The sequence below is a fragment of the Nesoenas mayeri genome, assembly GCF_963082525.1.
Source record: "Nesoenas mayeri genome assembly, chromosome: 1".
Classification (NCBI taxonomy): domain Eukaryota; kingdom Metazoa; phylum Chordata; class Aves; order Columbiformes; family Columbidae; genus Nesoenas; species Nesoenas mayeri.
The window spans coordinates 103,550,096-103,564,268 of NC_137541.1; the positions used below are offsets into that span (position 1 = coordinate 103,550,096).

General features: G+C 37.5%; 1 protein-coding gene across 2 annotated transcripts in view; it reads left to right on the forward strand.

Moving 5' to 3' along the window:
• FRMPD4 (FERM and PDZ domain containing 4) overlaps positions 1-14,173 on the forward strand; it is a gene marked incomplete at its 5' end in the record, with an annotated part of 306,730 nt that overhangs the window by 71,995 nt on the left and 220,562 nt on the right. The window lies entirely within an intron of this gene.

Here is a 14,173-nt window from a genome sequence, read left to right on the forward strand (position 1 = left end):
TTCTTTTGGCCTCTTGAATACTTTTGAACTTAAAATTTTATGTTTTATATAACAGAAGGGCATGTTGATGAGGAATCTGTTTAGAGATGTCATGCTTGACTGAGCACATAATTATTTTAAGCCTAGCAAAATTGGTCATTTTTAAAGGACCAAGAAAACTTTTGTTTCCCCCCAAGTTGAATTCTCATACAAATCCCTTTAAATTTAATGCCTTTGCCTCTTGAAGTAGATTTTGTTTTAAATGCTGTGGTTGATAAATTAACCCTTCTTTTTTTTTTTTTTTTTTTAAATGGCCTCGAGTACTAGAATACAAGTCACTTTCCTTAAATTCTCCCACTTTCAATTACCCAAAGGTCCTGTAACTTTCAAGAAGAATAATAATTAAACTGCCCTGTTGTTTAGTTTTTATTGTTTGCAATAAACATGAGATGCAGTGACCTCTTACTCTGTATGGAGTGCAGGTGATTTGTTTCAGAGCTGTTTATTACTGGGGAAAAGACAGTGGTATTTTGACAAAGTTCTCTACTTTTTGTGCATGGCTTTGTGATCCTTCATAATTAGGCAGTAGGTATTGACTTCACTTTCTAAACATGAATCTTCTTTAGAAAATTTATTCTAAAAAATACCCAATTCCATTTCTATTTATGCATTATGCAGCCCCATCAATATAGGGGTTTATGTAATATAGTAATTTCTTCTTTATGAGTCCTGCGAATGCCTTTAATGGTATTTTTCTCTTCTTGTTAAGCATAACCAAGTTCCACATTGAGAGAACATGGTTGAGCAGGATTTTCCTTTCAGTAGCCTCTGCCTCTTGCCTTCCTCCTTTGGTTTACAGCGTGAAATGGATATTGGAGAGCATGAAATGGATTTCAGGGTGGCACAGTTGGAGATTTTTTGTTCGTTCAGGAGGGTTTTGAATTTGTTTTGAGGTAGATGATGGAGCTGTGCTGTTAGAATCCATAAGTATGATCACTGAGAGGTGGACTGACCTTATTGATACTTCTTGGGTCTTAGCTTTAAGACAGAAATAAGATCCCAGGGCTGCGTTAGATTTCAGACACTGAAGACCTTTGAGGTGATGCTCTGGTTAGCTCACTGTTTCCTCTCCAGCTGGAGTTGGGGTCTGGCTTTCTCAGTCAGGCATTTCTTGCCTTCATTTCTTGTTTGAGGGTATCTCTGGCCTCTTACTTCCTTATGGAATGGTCATGTGAAGTGCATGGATGTCTTCTCCAGAAAGCTTAAAGCCTTCTATTGTGTTTTGTGGAGACAAGGGATCCCATCCTACAGGCATGTACAAGATTAATCTTTTTTGAATGTAAGTAACATTGTTTGTTAATCTAGGTACAATACAGTTAACATTTTAATTTTGGTGTCCTGAACTTTTAACTTTCATTTCATTTTGCATGAATGGTGTTCATGAAAAATGTGCTGAATGTAAGGAAAGGCTGAATTTGGTTGCCACTCCTGTCATTTGACTATATTAAAAGTCCGTTTACAACAGGTACTGAATGTGTCTTTTGGCAATTTCAGTAATTTTGAATCCTCAGAGGGTACAATTCTGTCTTGTTGAGATAAGTGTGAGTTTTATATTGAGTGTGTCACCTCTGATCAGTGTACATCATCATTGTAGCTTGGCCATATATAGCACATGAAGGCAGTGAGTACGGCACCTCTGTTCCACAGAGACTGAGACAGGAGGTGGTTTGCTCAAGGTCACATTGCAAGCTGTTGGGCAAGAGAGAAAACAGCCCACAGGTTTTCTGCTCAGCCATGTGTCCTAACTTTGTTGAGAGCACTTTCATAGCAAGTGGCAAACAGGCAATTTAACAAGAGGCAAATAAATGCTCTCCTATATTGTTTGACTTCTGAGTACTAGGGTGTCAGTTGTGAGTTCTGATGTATTGTTTAGCAAAACCTGATTTTTTTTTTTTTTTACCCAAGCAGTGTGACTCCAGCAAGACCAAAAAGCAATAGGAAACATCTTTGCATATGAAATACTAAAAAATATAGATATTCTGATACTGACACAACCTGAGGAATGACTGATAAGCTGATAATTTTCTTAAAATCCTGCTCATTCAGATTATCTGCAACCATCTTCAGATAACTTGAAGCTATGATAGATGTGGTTAGATTTATTAATGATTCTTTTATACTTGATAAAAGATGTGAAGCCCAAAGTGGTCCAGGTAAACTTTTAATTACAATAAAATTACAAATCTACTCATCCAGAGTTACTTTTTGAAGCATCTTTTAAGCAGTGGCAAGCATAAGGGCAAGGGAATGATGCTGGTGACTATTGCAGCTTAATTTAAAGTCTGTTTTGAAGAACCCAATGGTGTGACTGGCACTGCAGGTAATATACTGAGCTATAATTCACTTTGTTGTATTTAAATAATGATTTCTACTGTTAAAAAGGAGTTATTCACTTCATTAATCTACATGGATTGACTGTGATGTCATGGTTGTGAATGTAAATTATGTATCACATGTATTATTAGAAGCGTTGTCATTTTCGTTGTGACAATGGGCATGAGGAAGAAGACTGAAGAGGTCAGGATAAAAAGCGTAATGATGTCCCCAAAGATTGCTTGTGCATGGTGTAGGAGTGCTTCTTCAACCAGACACCCTGTTGGCCCCGTCATATTTATTCTGTTTTTTTTTTTTTTTTTTCTTCTATCAAGCTCAGTCTCTCTGAACTGTTGGGGAAAAATGGCCTGCTGTGGCGATAATGAGGTTTTTGCTTATTAACCGTGTCTTAAGGTAAATGATTTATGAACTCTGGAAGAAACTAGTTGTTTGATATAGGGGGTAATGGGCCTTTGTGAATGCAATAAAAAATACGAAGTCCATGTCAAAGGCCCCAAATGAAGTAGAATATTTCTTTTAGTACTCCGTATTTGCTGTATCTGAGACCAGATGTGTAATGAGGCTGCTGTCACAGGAAAGTCACATGAATAGCTTTCAAGTTGTGTAGTGTCAGCTTTGCTTGTTGCTTTTTTGGATCTGATTAGTACTATGAGGAGGAGGCAATGGAAGGGAGCTTGGAGTTCTGTGAGGGTCTGCATTCAAAGTAGTTGGCCAAGGAAAAGAATAAGTGTGGAAAACTGAATTCTACTTTAAATTCAGGAACTTTCTAAGGTTGTCATGTGGTTGTAAAGTGTAAACATCGCAATAAAGTTCAAGCGGGGCTTTATGAAGACATGCAAAGTAATTAATTTGTTCTATTCAGCTTTGGTAAGATGATGTAGAAAAGATGTGGACCAATTTTGATACAGAAAGAAAACAAGTAAAACAAGCTGAGATCTGGATCTGAGAAGTATTACCTTAAACTGGAGATCATAATAGAACATCAGTTATTAAGCCCAGAGGGGAGAAGACCAAGGAGGAATATAAGTTGTCAAATATATAAAAATGAGATCGCATAATGGATGTGTATTTTGTCCTTCCTTTGAACATCCAACTCCGTATGGCCATTATTAAAAAAAAAAACAACCAACCAAACCAAAACAAACAAAATCCAAACAAACAAACAAAAACTTCAGCAGCTCAGTGCTTCAAAGATGCATCTTTTTGCTGAGAAGAACTTTCCCTGCTGGAGAGTGGACAGGGAAGGGATTATTATGAGAGAAGCTGGACTTGTTGTGTGACTTCAGGCATCCACCCTCCAGGGAGGCCTCTTTGAGCTCAGGGTCTACAGCAGGGGTTCCTCAGTCCTCTTCCCATGGTGCACATGTGCTGACCTTTCAATCTCAACTGCATTCTGTGCAGCCAGCACCTCTCGCTGGCCAGTTGTCCACCATGTGGGATTATGGAGCAGGAGGGAACCTGGGGTCTTGACAGCTGTACCTGTCCTTACAGGTTCTAGTTTCAAGCCTCAGCCCCACCTCAGTGACTTACTGTGGCAGGGCACAGGCAGCCATATGGCAGGATGGAGGTGCTGAAGGTGGGTGGCTTGCATGCAGGAGTGGAGCAGATGTGGGAAGGCAGGCGGCACAAGACAAGGGATAACAGGATGGAGAACTAAAGAGAAATACTGATTTTGGAAAAAAGAGAAGGAGGAAATTGGGGCACGGTGGGAGTAGCAGAAATAAAGTATTAATGTCCTGGTTAGAGATTATTTTAAAGGGAAGTTAAGAGAGGAGGTGACAAGTGCAGCTCTCCTGATAGAAGGAAGAAAGTGAATGAATCAGGGCTATCTAGACAAGGAGAGTGGCATGCAAGAGATCTGATGGCTGGGGACTATTATAGTCTCTGCTGGCTGGTCAGAGTGTGAGTGGATATGGATCTTGCTCCTACAGAAGGGAAATCAGGATGATACTGGAGTTTGCATACACATTTGCTGAATCCTTTGACGGATTCTCTCACAAAATTGTTTATAATTTATTTCATAGAGGCATTTGCTCAGATTGGAGCAGGTGATTAGGCCTATTGTTGGCAGGTCTATGAAAACATGCCTTCCACTTTCATTTCTACTTTGATATTGTTCACTCAGATCACCTGGAACTACTCTGAGTCCTTTTCTAATAGTCAGTGATTCAGATGGATAAAATAATTTGGGGAAGGGAGACTACAAAAAACAGGTCAGTAATAGGCATAAGCAGTTGAGTATCTCTGCTCATCTACCTTCTCCCTTTAGGAGAAAAAATTACCAGCATTCCTCAAAGAACAAATGCTCAAAGTGAAATGTTTCTGGAGTGGATATTTACTGAGCCAAATAAAGAGCAAAGGAAAGTGTAAAAGACACTTCTGGCATGGACGTGTATTTTCTTGATCTTCATTAATGAAGTGGGAGTTTCTTGGCAACATTTATCATTGTTTTATAAGTAATTAAAACTGTATTTAGCTCACAGAGAAAATGGCTAGTAAAGATCTCATGAGGTTAAAATGTTCTGTCATCCTGTCAGAAGGCATAGTGTTTTGAAAAACCCACCCATCAATAATTTTTGTGAGAAAAATATCATGCTTTCCCCAGCTTTGGCTTCTGAAAATGAGTTATTTTAGGTCAAGGTCTGGAAAACTCAGATTGAGGGAAGGACTGTTTTTCACAGTAAATGCTAGTCTCAGCTGTGTAATGTTGCCAGAGCTCAACCATTGCACGGGGCTGGTATGATGAGAAGCACCGCGCATCCCTGGCAGATGCAGGGGCCCCACAGTCCCTAGTGAAGTAGCTTTCTTTTTGAATGCATATGTGAATTTGGTTAGATGAGGCTCACTTCAGTATTCTGAAGTTGTGTTCTTGGTTTCAGTAGTAGTCTTAATAGGTCTAATGCTGTTTCCCTGTGCAGGCCACAAATCATCTTCTGCCTTTTAAAATTACTGGGTGACGTGCTTTGCATTAGAGATCCAGATCAAGCAAAAGTCTCTTTTTGACCAAATTCATCTCAACAATAAATTTACTCTTGCCTGAGGTGGCACATTTTTTTTTTGTTTTGTTTTGTTTTGGTTTTGTTTCTGTTTTTGTTTTTTTGTTTTTTTGTTTGCTTGCTTTTTTTTGGTGAAGTTATAAAAAAAAGGCTCTCAACACAGAAATACTGTCTGAGTGCATATTGAATTTTCTCTTTACAGTGCCCACTTCATTGACTAATTGTATTGTACAGGCTGCCTACATTGCGGAGCAAGAAACATTTGAAGGGCAGAGGTTGTGGGAGTTCAACGAACAGTTGCTCAGCAGAGAGAGGGGGCAAAGTGATGGTAGCGACAGCAAGGTCTTCCTTGTGCTTTACTTTCTGGTGATGTGTGAAATAGAAAGAGTCACCATTCGGTTTAAGGGAAGCAGAAGCTACTTGAAGGCAGATGATCTCCTCCTGCTGTTGTGTTTATGCTGCTGTCCTTTCTTCTGGAAGGATTGTTCTTTCAACAGTTACTCTGCTGTTTAGCTGAATTTTCTTATGGGTGATCAAAAGAATAATAAAAAGATTTGGCAGCATAACTTGCATATGAATTATAACAGATAACTTACCTTCAAACAAACATTTATCAGATCTTCTGGAAAATAAGGTAAAGCAGAATTGGTAACTCTCTTGATGTTCTGTTCCAGCTTTTTTTTTTTTTTTTTTTTTTTTTTTTTCCAAACTTCCATAAATTTCAGTGGAAAGTTCTCCTTGAGAATGATGGGCGTTTGCTGCATAACCTCTCCGTATAGATTACCACAATATTTTTATCAAGAAAAATAGTTTTGTTATATAATTAATATTTAATAATATATCAGAATAATATAACTATATCTAAAATTAACTTCTTTTTTACATTGGAATGTCTGGAGGACACTGTTTTGGCCAGTTATGAGATGATCAATTTCAGCTTTCATATGATCTCTTTCTTCTCTTAAATCAGTGTGGTATGTGTGTGTGTGTGAATCTTTTAGATGATTGACATTATTGTTTACCTGGAGTTTGTTGCTGTTTCAGGATGAAAGCATTCCATTTCATTTTCTTTGGAGTCTGTAAGATGTTTTGACTAACGTTTCCACTCTGTGTCTTGTTATTTTGCATGTAGTTAGTATTCAGAAGTATACAGACAAGTTGTGTAAAACTGAAAAAAACCCACCCTTAGAACCATGAAGTGCTAATTGAGATTTTTGTAGCCCTATGGGTTTTACAACTTAACCTATGCTACTCTTCCCTTAATTTGAAACTGGTTTATCCATCTAATGAAAAATATTGCAAATTTGTGAGAAGTACGGTATCATGTATGTTTTTTTATTCTCCCTTCCTTCATTCAAGAAAAAGGAAAGAAGAAAAATGATGAACCCAATAAGGTAGAATTGAATGGAGACTATTGACTGACAATTAGTATGCATCTGCCTCCAAATTTCAAGCTTACTCTTGTAGCAAACAACATTTAAAATTACTTTAATAGTTAATTTGGAGGAAGATAATGCTTTAGTCTTTGTTCATTTATATTGTGCTTTGTAGAACTTTAGCTATAGCTATCCTGACCTTTTATATGTAGCCAATTTGTCTGTAATTGTTTGTGTGAGGTTTGATTTGTTTGGGTTTTGTTTTTTTTTTTTCCTTGTGGAAAAGCATGGCGTAATGTTTGCAGAGGAGAGAGAGAATATCTATATCTATTTAACACCTCACATATTATCAGAGGACTTGGGTTTATGTGGTACCTTGAAGTTATTTATAAATTGCTGTCTTTCAAAATAGAAAGGTTTTGCAGGCGGACCACAATGATTCAAAGCATCATATTTACAGAAGTACAGGGTAGGTGAAGTAGAATGTGGCAAATTAGAGGTCCTAAATTCTGTGGAGCTATCTACTGAACATTGCATGGCTGAAATACGTTTTTGCTTTCTTGTACAGCTGAGTTCTTGTATGTGGAAAAGCTGCAGAACAGAAGTCTGCAGGTGACATGAACTGAATTGGTTTCACCAGCTGAAGCAGTTCAGATAAACTGATTAGGATTTTATCTTTAGGAGCAGCCGTTTGCTTGAGCAGAATGGATGAAAACCTGCACAACTGTTCAATAGGCTTTGTTAGGGTATATATTTAAGGTAATAAATGATGTTATTTGTCATATGTTTGAGAAGGAAGAGGAATCCTCCAAGTGATGAAACTGTAAGTTAGTGTGAGAAAACATAATAGATGAAGAAATTAATAAGGCCTCTTAGTTTTTGAAGGTTCTGGTTAGCTGCAATATGTGGTGTATGTGTGTGTGCTGGTTTGATACATTTTACAGATTGAACATCTGTGTTCTGTGTCTAATTTTGTGTGTGTATATATTTCTGCCCTTTTAACCTGCATTTGCATTTTTGTGTGAGAAGAATGAGATAAACATTGCTAATTGCTTGATACTTACATTTGCTAAAAGACTTTCTTAAGCTGTCAGCAGTGCAAATGCATCAGGAGAAAGTTGACATATTAAACTGCTGGAACAGATCTGACAGAAACCAAAGCCTTTTCTGGTAAGACTTTTTTTTCAACTTCAGCTTAGATACAATATGCCAGAATACAATCAGAAAAGTTTGGGAGTTAGCTCTTTCGCGTGAGTGGATCTTTAACTTATTATTTATATTTTTCCTAGCAACAAAAGTTCATTGAAATGAACCTTTTACTCTTTGGGACTAGTTTTGTGTGGATTCTATTTATTTGCCTGTTTTTTTTTTAACAGTGGTGTCACTGTTGGGGAGTGCAGAGGGGACAGACATCCTGCTCCTGAGCAAACAGGACATTTTTCAAAGCTGAACATGCCAATTTGATACCACGCTTTTAGCATTAGAGGCAATTTAGCAAGATCTTGTAAACAATTCTGTTGTGGGATAGATTTTCAATTGTAAACACTTTGCGTCTGAAATCTCAAGAGGTTTTTTGTGGTTGTTGAGTTTTTCTTTTATTTATTTATTTATTTTTTTATTTATTTTTAAGCTTTCTTTAGTGACCTTAAATGAACCTTGTCAGAACAAGGGGCACCATTTTCAGCAGTAAGCTCACAGTAACAGCAGTGAAGACTCGGTGGTCTGAAGCCAGTTCATGTCTCTGCTATTCTCAGCTGGAGAGCAAAACCGTTTGGTAAAGCGAATACATCTTCAGAGTCAAAATGAGATTTTTAGTTCTGAATTTATCTTTGCTACAGAAAGAGAGGCTTGGCTTTTGATCTTCCTAAAGGACCACTGTAGAAAGTATAGAGCTTTGAATTCTGATGGGTGACTGACAGTGTAGAAGAGGCACGATGAAGCTTATGGCCTAGAGAAATCTAGTCATCTGAAAGGTCAGTTGGATTGAAGGTGGGAATAAATATTTTTCTGCTAATGCATTTTTAAAACATACAGAACATCAGCAGACAGTGCTGGAGAAATGGATTGTAGATGTCTTGAGCTGACTATCTGATGGCTCTTTTGAAGACATAGAGGCAGAGAAAATACACTGAGCTACTTGCCATGTTCTAAAACTCAGAAGATTAAATGATGGCAGGGGAATGGCATAAACTGATTACAACAAAATGTTTTTCCAACTCCTTCCTTCAGAAAACTGGAAATGTTGCCTGAGAAGGTTTGGCACATTTGCTGTTAGAGGTGTAATTGAGATGATGAATTTACAGATGCTGTATGACAGGGTGCTAGCAGGTGAACAGCAACACCTAGGCTGGACTGTTTGAGATGGAAAGCTTCATGTGGCATTTAGGACAGTGATTCTTCATCTTCCCACTATCTATAAGTTACCTAGGATGTCAGATAATCCTCTCATATTTGATGTCAAGAGTTTTTAATATCACTTCTGCATCTAAATTGATTTCAACCTATACTTAAGTTGAAAAAAATGCTCTGTTATAATGAGTGTTAATTGTAAAACTTCGGCATGAAATGTTTAGAGAGCATTATGAACCTAGAATCTTCTTGGGGATGAGAGCAGATTGTGTCATTTTCTACCTGGAACACTCAGAGTTGAGAAGTTAAGCAAGTTGGCCAGTGTGATGGCCATGTGAGAGAGGGAACAAAATAAGGAAAGGAGTGGATCTCCAATTCCTTGTTGAAATCTTACATCTAAAGCAGAACATGATATTCTTTTGAAGATAATAGTGTGTAGCCTGTATCTTTTCAGTGTCACACACATTCCTATACTTCTCCTGGTTATGTTATTCCAGCTATCTGTTACCAGGTAGGCCGAAGAAAGTATTTTCCTTCCCTGTGCTCTCAAATTCAGGGTCGATCTGTTGGGATAATTATACTTGAGTAGCTTTGATTGTTGTGCAGCCTCTTGTTTTGGCTATTTTTAAAGCCTGATACCTTGTTCTTTTTGCAGGCTTTACAAAAGAGACTGTGTTTCTTTGTGATGCTGCTGGTCCTTGACAGATTGTGTATATGTTTGTGGCCAAGTTTAGCTGAGTGAAAACCTGGCCTACTTTCTAAAGATTTTTTTTTTTTTTTTCCAGGTTGTAATAATTGTGGCAAATTTGGGAGCAGAGAGGATTGTTCAGGGTGCCTTATTTGCATGCCAGTATTTTAGAGTGCATTCACAGATCATTGATGCTTTTTAGCAGTCTTGGAGTGTATTGGGTGGCTTTGGTGCTGTCCTTGAGGGTACTTCTTCAACCTCACCTACGGCTTGGTGAGAGTGTGTATTATAAGCAAACTGTGAAGGCTTTCCACCTAAGTTGTTGCAGTTCAGAAACTGGTTTTTACCATGCTTCATTGCAGGGCAAAAAAAGTAGAATCCTTTTGTTGATAAGTTTTCAAGTTCTTCTTTTAACATTTATTCTGCTCAAAAAACCCCAGAAATAATTTTATTTTGGCTTAAAGCAGTTAAGAAATGCTTCTGCTTCAGATCACATACCTAAAAGACTAGAAATGAGTGCTAGATCCCTAATTTATGTGACTTATCACAGTTTGAATAAAGTAAATTGAGTAATAACAGATTAGACTTAGAATCTGAATTACCCTGTACTCTGTGCATTTTTTTTAATACTTATGTGAAATCCAACACGTATGTTTATTCTATTATCATTCTCAATATGTGGGGATGAAAAAAATCTTTCAAACTCCTGCAAAGGATTCTTCTGATGTTGAAAGCTTTCTAGCTTCATCTGTGATGGATAATGTTATTTGAAATACCTTCTCCTGTAATATCTAATTGCACATTTCAAAACTAACTCTGCAGTCCTGCTCTTCTAAGGAACTAGGACAGACCTACTTTTTGTTCTTAAGTGGTGCTGAAAGGCTTCTAAAGGTTCTTCACACATTTTTAGGAGAATTTGAGAATTTTCAGGTACAGCTCATTTTAAAACACTTTTTAGTAGGGGAAAAAAAAAAAAAAAAAGAAGCTATTTTAGTGTTTGTGATGTGCATCTAACGCTCCTTGGAAGGAAGATGTGATTGACCCAGAAATAGTGTACATCTTTTATAAACTTTGATTGGATAACGAATTTGATGTTGGTTGTTAGTATAGATTTTCAAGCTGCATTGTAACTTTTTTGATTGTAAGTTACTAATTCTTTCAGGGTTGGCTATTTTACTATATTGACCGTCAATTTAGGATTTTTCCTCTGTAATTATTTATTTTTCTGCTTACATGCAAGGTTTTCATGTCAGGTGCATTAGATGAGTTGGGTGAAACTATGCAGCGAAATAAAATAGTGACACATCACAAGAAATAACTTAGTTGGGATTTGATTTAAAAAATTGATCTCAACTCATTTTATAGGTAAGTGTAGATGGACAGGATTATTGGCAATAAGTGACTGTAGCTGTCAGTATGTAGAATATGCTTGAGATGGTAGCTGGCAGTATTCTAAGTTCTGGCTGCCATCTGGTAGCTATTGTTGTTTCTCCCTACAGCTTCGCCCTGTGCCTTGCAGCATCACTACAGCAGATCCAGCTCCTTGCGACTTGCTTTCCTGCTACAGCACCACATCACAGGAGCATGCCACTGGGCCTCAAAATTATTTTGGATTCAGTTAAATAAATAAGCATTCTGACATTTGCACTTGACAGTGATACTGTTTTCTATGCCCAGGTATAGGAATTAGTGCGTGTTAGAAATCCGTTGTTTTCCCACACTATTTACATCATATGTGGAATGCTGCTGTAACCAGGTATATGGCTTAGTACATCTTACATTAAAATAAATCTCAGAAAGATAAAATGCACCAATCAGATCCACCTGAAAACTGTCATTATTTCTGCCTCAAGACTTGTTGGAAAATAGGGTGGTTGGAGTAGCAGATGGGACTTTTCATGGTTGGCATTGGTGTGCTGACTGAGTGTATTAACTGTTCATAGTAGGAAGGAGCTTGACCTTCAAGGATGTGTTAACTCTCAGGACGTCTGACATGTGTAAAAGATGCTGATTGATGTGAAGTGCAGCACGCTGGGCTGCTGCTTGATTGGGAGCTGTCTGAACTACTACTAGGTCAACAGAGCACATATTGTCCAACACGCAAAGTCAGTGTACTCTAACACAGAAAATGTGTTTCTGTAATCTTTATGAATACTATGTAATTATAAAGATTTCTAAAAAATATGCCTCACTTACCAGTGTTTTGAGGAAACCAGCACTTTCAAAAGAATCAAAAACCACCAAAAATATTTATTGTGTACCAGTTGTGAGACAGTTGCATCTTATTCTTGGTTTCCTTGTTCTTGAAGTGTGGGCTGGTTTCATTAAAGAGTTGGTATTTGTGGAGTTTTTTTGAGAAAAGCTGGAGAACCTTAGTGTGTAAACAGAGTGTTTAACAGGCCATATTTTTGATAGTTCCAGTCTTACTACTATGTCTTTAATTTGTGGAAGCTTGGATAGCCTTAATATCTCTGCTCCATCATGCCCTGACATGCAATTTGCTGGTTTTGGTTGATAGATCAGCTGATATATTTAAAAAATCATGAAACAGCTGTATTGCAAAGTCCTGTTTTCCTCCACATTTTTACTATTTGTGGATGACTTTCTGATATTCTTAACATATGTGGTATTCACCTTTGTTTAATGCCTGATATTTGGTGCATTTGTTGATAACGAGACTCTTTAATAATGTGGCTGTTTCTTATTACTATTCATGTGAGTTTTAATCTTTGGTATTTCTTTATTGTGTTGCTACTGCAGAGCAGTCCAGAACTTTGGCTTATTTTGCAGCTCATTATTTCCTTCAGGAAAGAGAAGTGAGAAGGCTTTAGTGTACTTTTGACTTGAACTCTGTACAAAATACAGCTTTGAAGTGAAATAAATAACTTACGTTTTTTCTATGGATAAACAACATTCAATCCAATTCCTTGTATTCCTTAAACACGTGTTCATTAGAGTATAAGCAAAACAGCGCTGGGTGCGCGGGGGATTTGCTCCGCCTAACACGCACACCTATGAACAATACGAAGTGTGCTTAAATACAGTAAGGTATTACATATTCATAACCTTTCCCCGCTTCTGATTAAAATGAGTCTCAGATAACCATTTCCATAGACCCTCCCCTGTTGCGCCTGCGCAGTGCCACTTGGTGAATTTGAGGAGGGGTCTTTGGATGAAGGCTCCTTCAGCTTTGTCACAGTGAACTTTTTACCTTTGGCTCATTATGTTGAATTGACTGGGACCCAAGCTGCCAAGTCGATTGAAACCAGACTGGCGCCCCCTTCGTTATCTTCGTTATCTTGTCTCCTCAAGTTTACAGCTAGGTGCAGTAAAACTTCTTATCTTGGCATTCGATGGGGTTCTGTTCTTAACATAAAGCTCTAAACTAAGCATTTATTGTGTGGCTAAGCCTTAAAGTGTTAGTTCGTTAGTAGGCACCCATTATATGTTTAATTAACCCTTAAAATGTTAGTTACCTTTGTCAATATAACTTCATAAGCAAGTTTCATAACTTTTTACATAGAACTTAACTTCCTTTTTCCAGGTTCAGAGCCCGTGCCTCATTTGGTTATATCTGTAAACATTAAACATCTTAGCATGAATCACAACTGTATTTCTCACAGAAGCAATAACTTCCTTGAATAGACTGCCTACTCAGCAATATGGGATGGACCTGTCCTGTAGTTACTGTTAATCTGCGTGAAGTGTTGCTTAGTTTGGGAGGCAGAAAGACAACTGTAGCTGCCTTCTCGAAATTCAAAGGGATTTAAGTATTGATGGCTCATATTCTTGCTGTGAGCCTGTAAGTATGCATTTAGTTTGATTGTAAATGTTAGGATTAAAAAAATATATATAAACTCTTGCCATCACTAGATCTGCCGTGGAAATCCTGTATTCTTAACATTTGAAAACCACGACCTTGCAGGCTGGGTACAGATTTACACAGGATTTTGCAAGCGATCACAGGCTACGCAGAAAACAGCTTGGCTTGGTAAAATGTTGGTCTTACATGGGAAGTCCCTTGTGTGAGAGAGTTCAGTATCTCCAACTGCAGTTCCAGAAGGAAGGTCTAGACCTCTTATTTCATTAAATACAGATTCTCAGTCTAATACTATTTGTTTCTTGTATATCCCAAGACTGAGATACTACTGAGTTGAAATTGCAGGTGTACAAGATGGCTTATTTTCTTTTTAACCTATATTAGCATTGTTTTAAAGCATCATATTAAACTATATCTGGAAGTGTAACTGAATATGTGTGTACTGAATGAAAATTAATATTAGAGAATAGTATCTCATTTTACCTGAACTAATGGCAAAACTGATTTTTAATAGTTTGAAAGTGTTGGAAATAGCATATGATGGCGTTACTTCGTTCATTGTTATAAAATT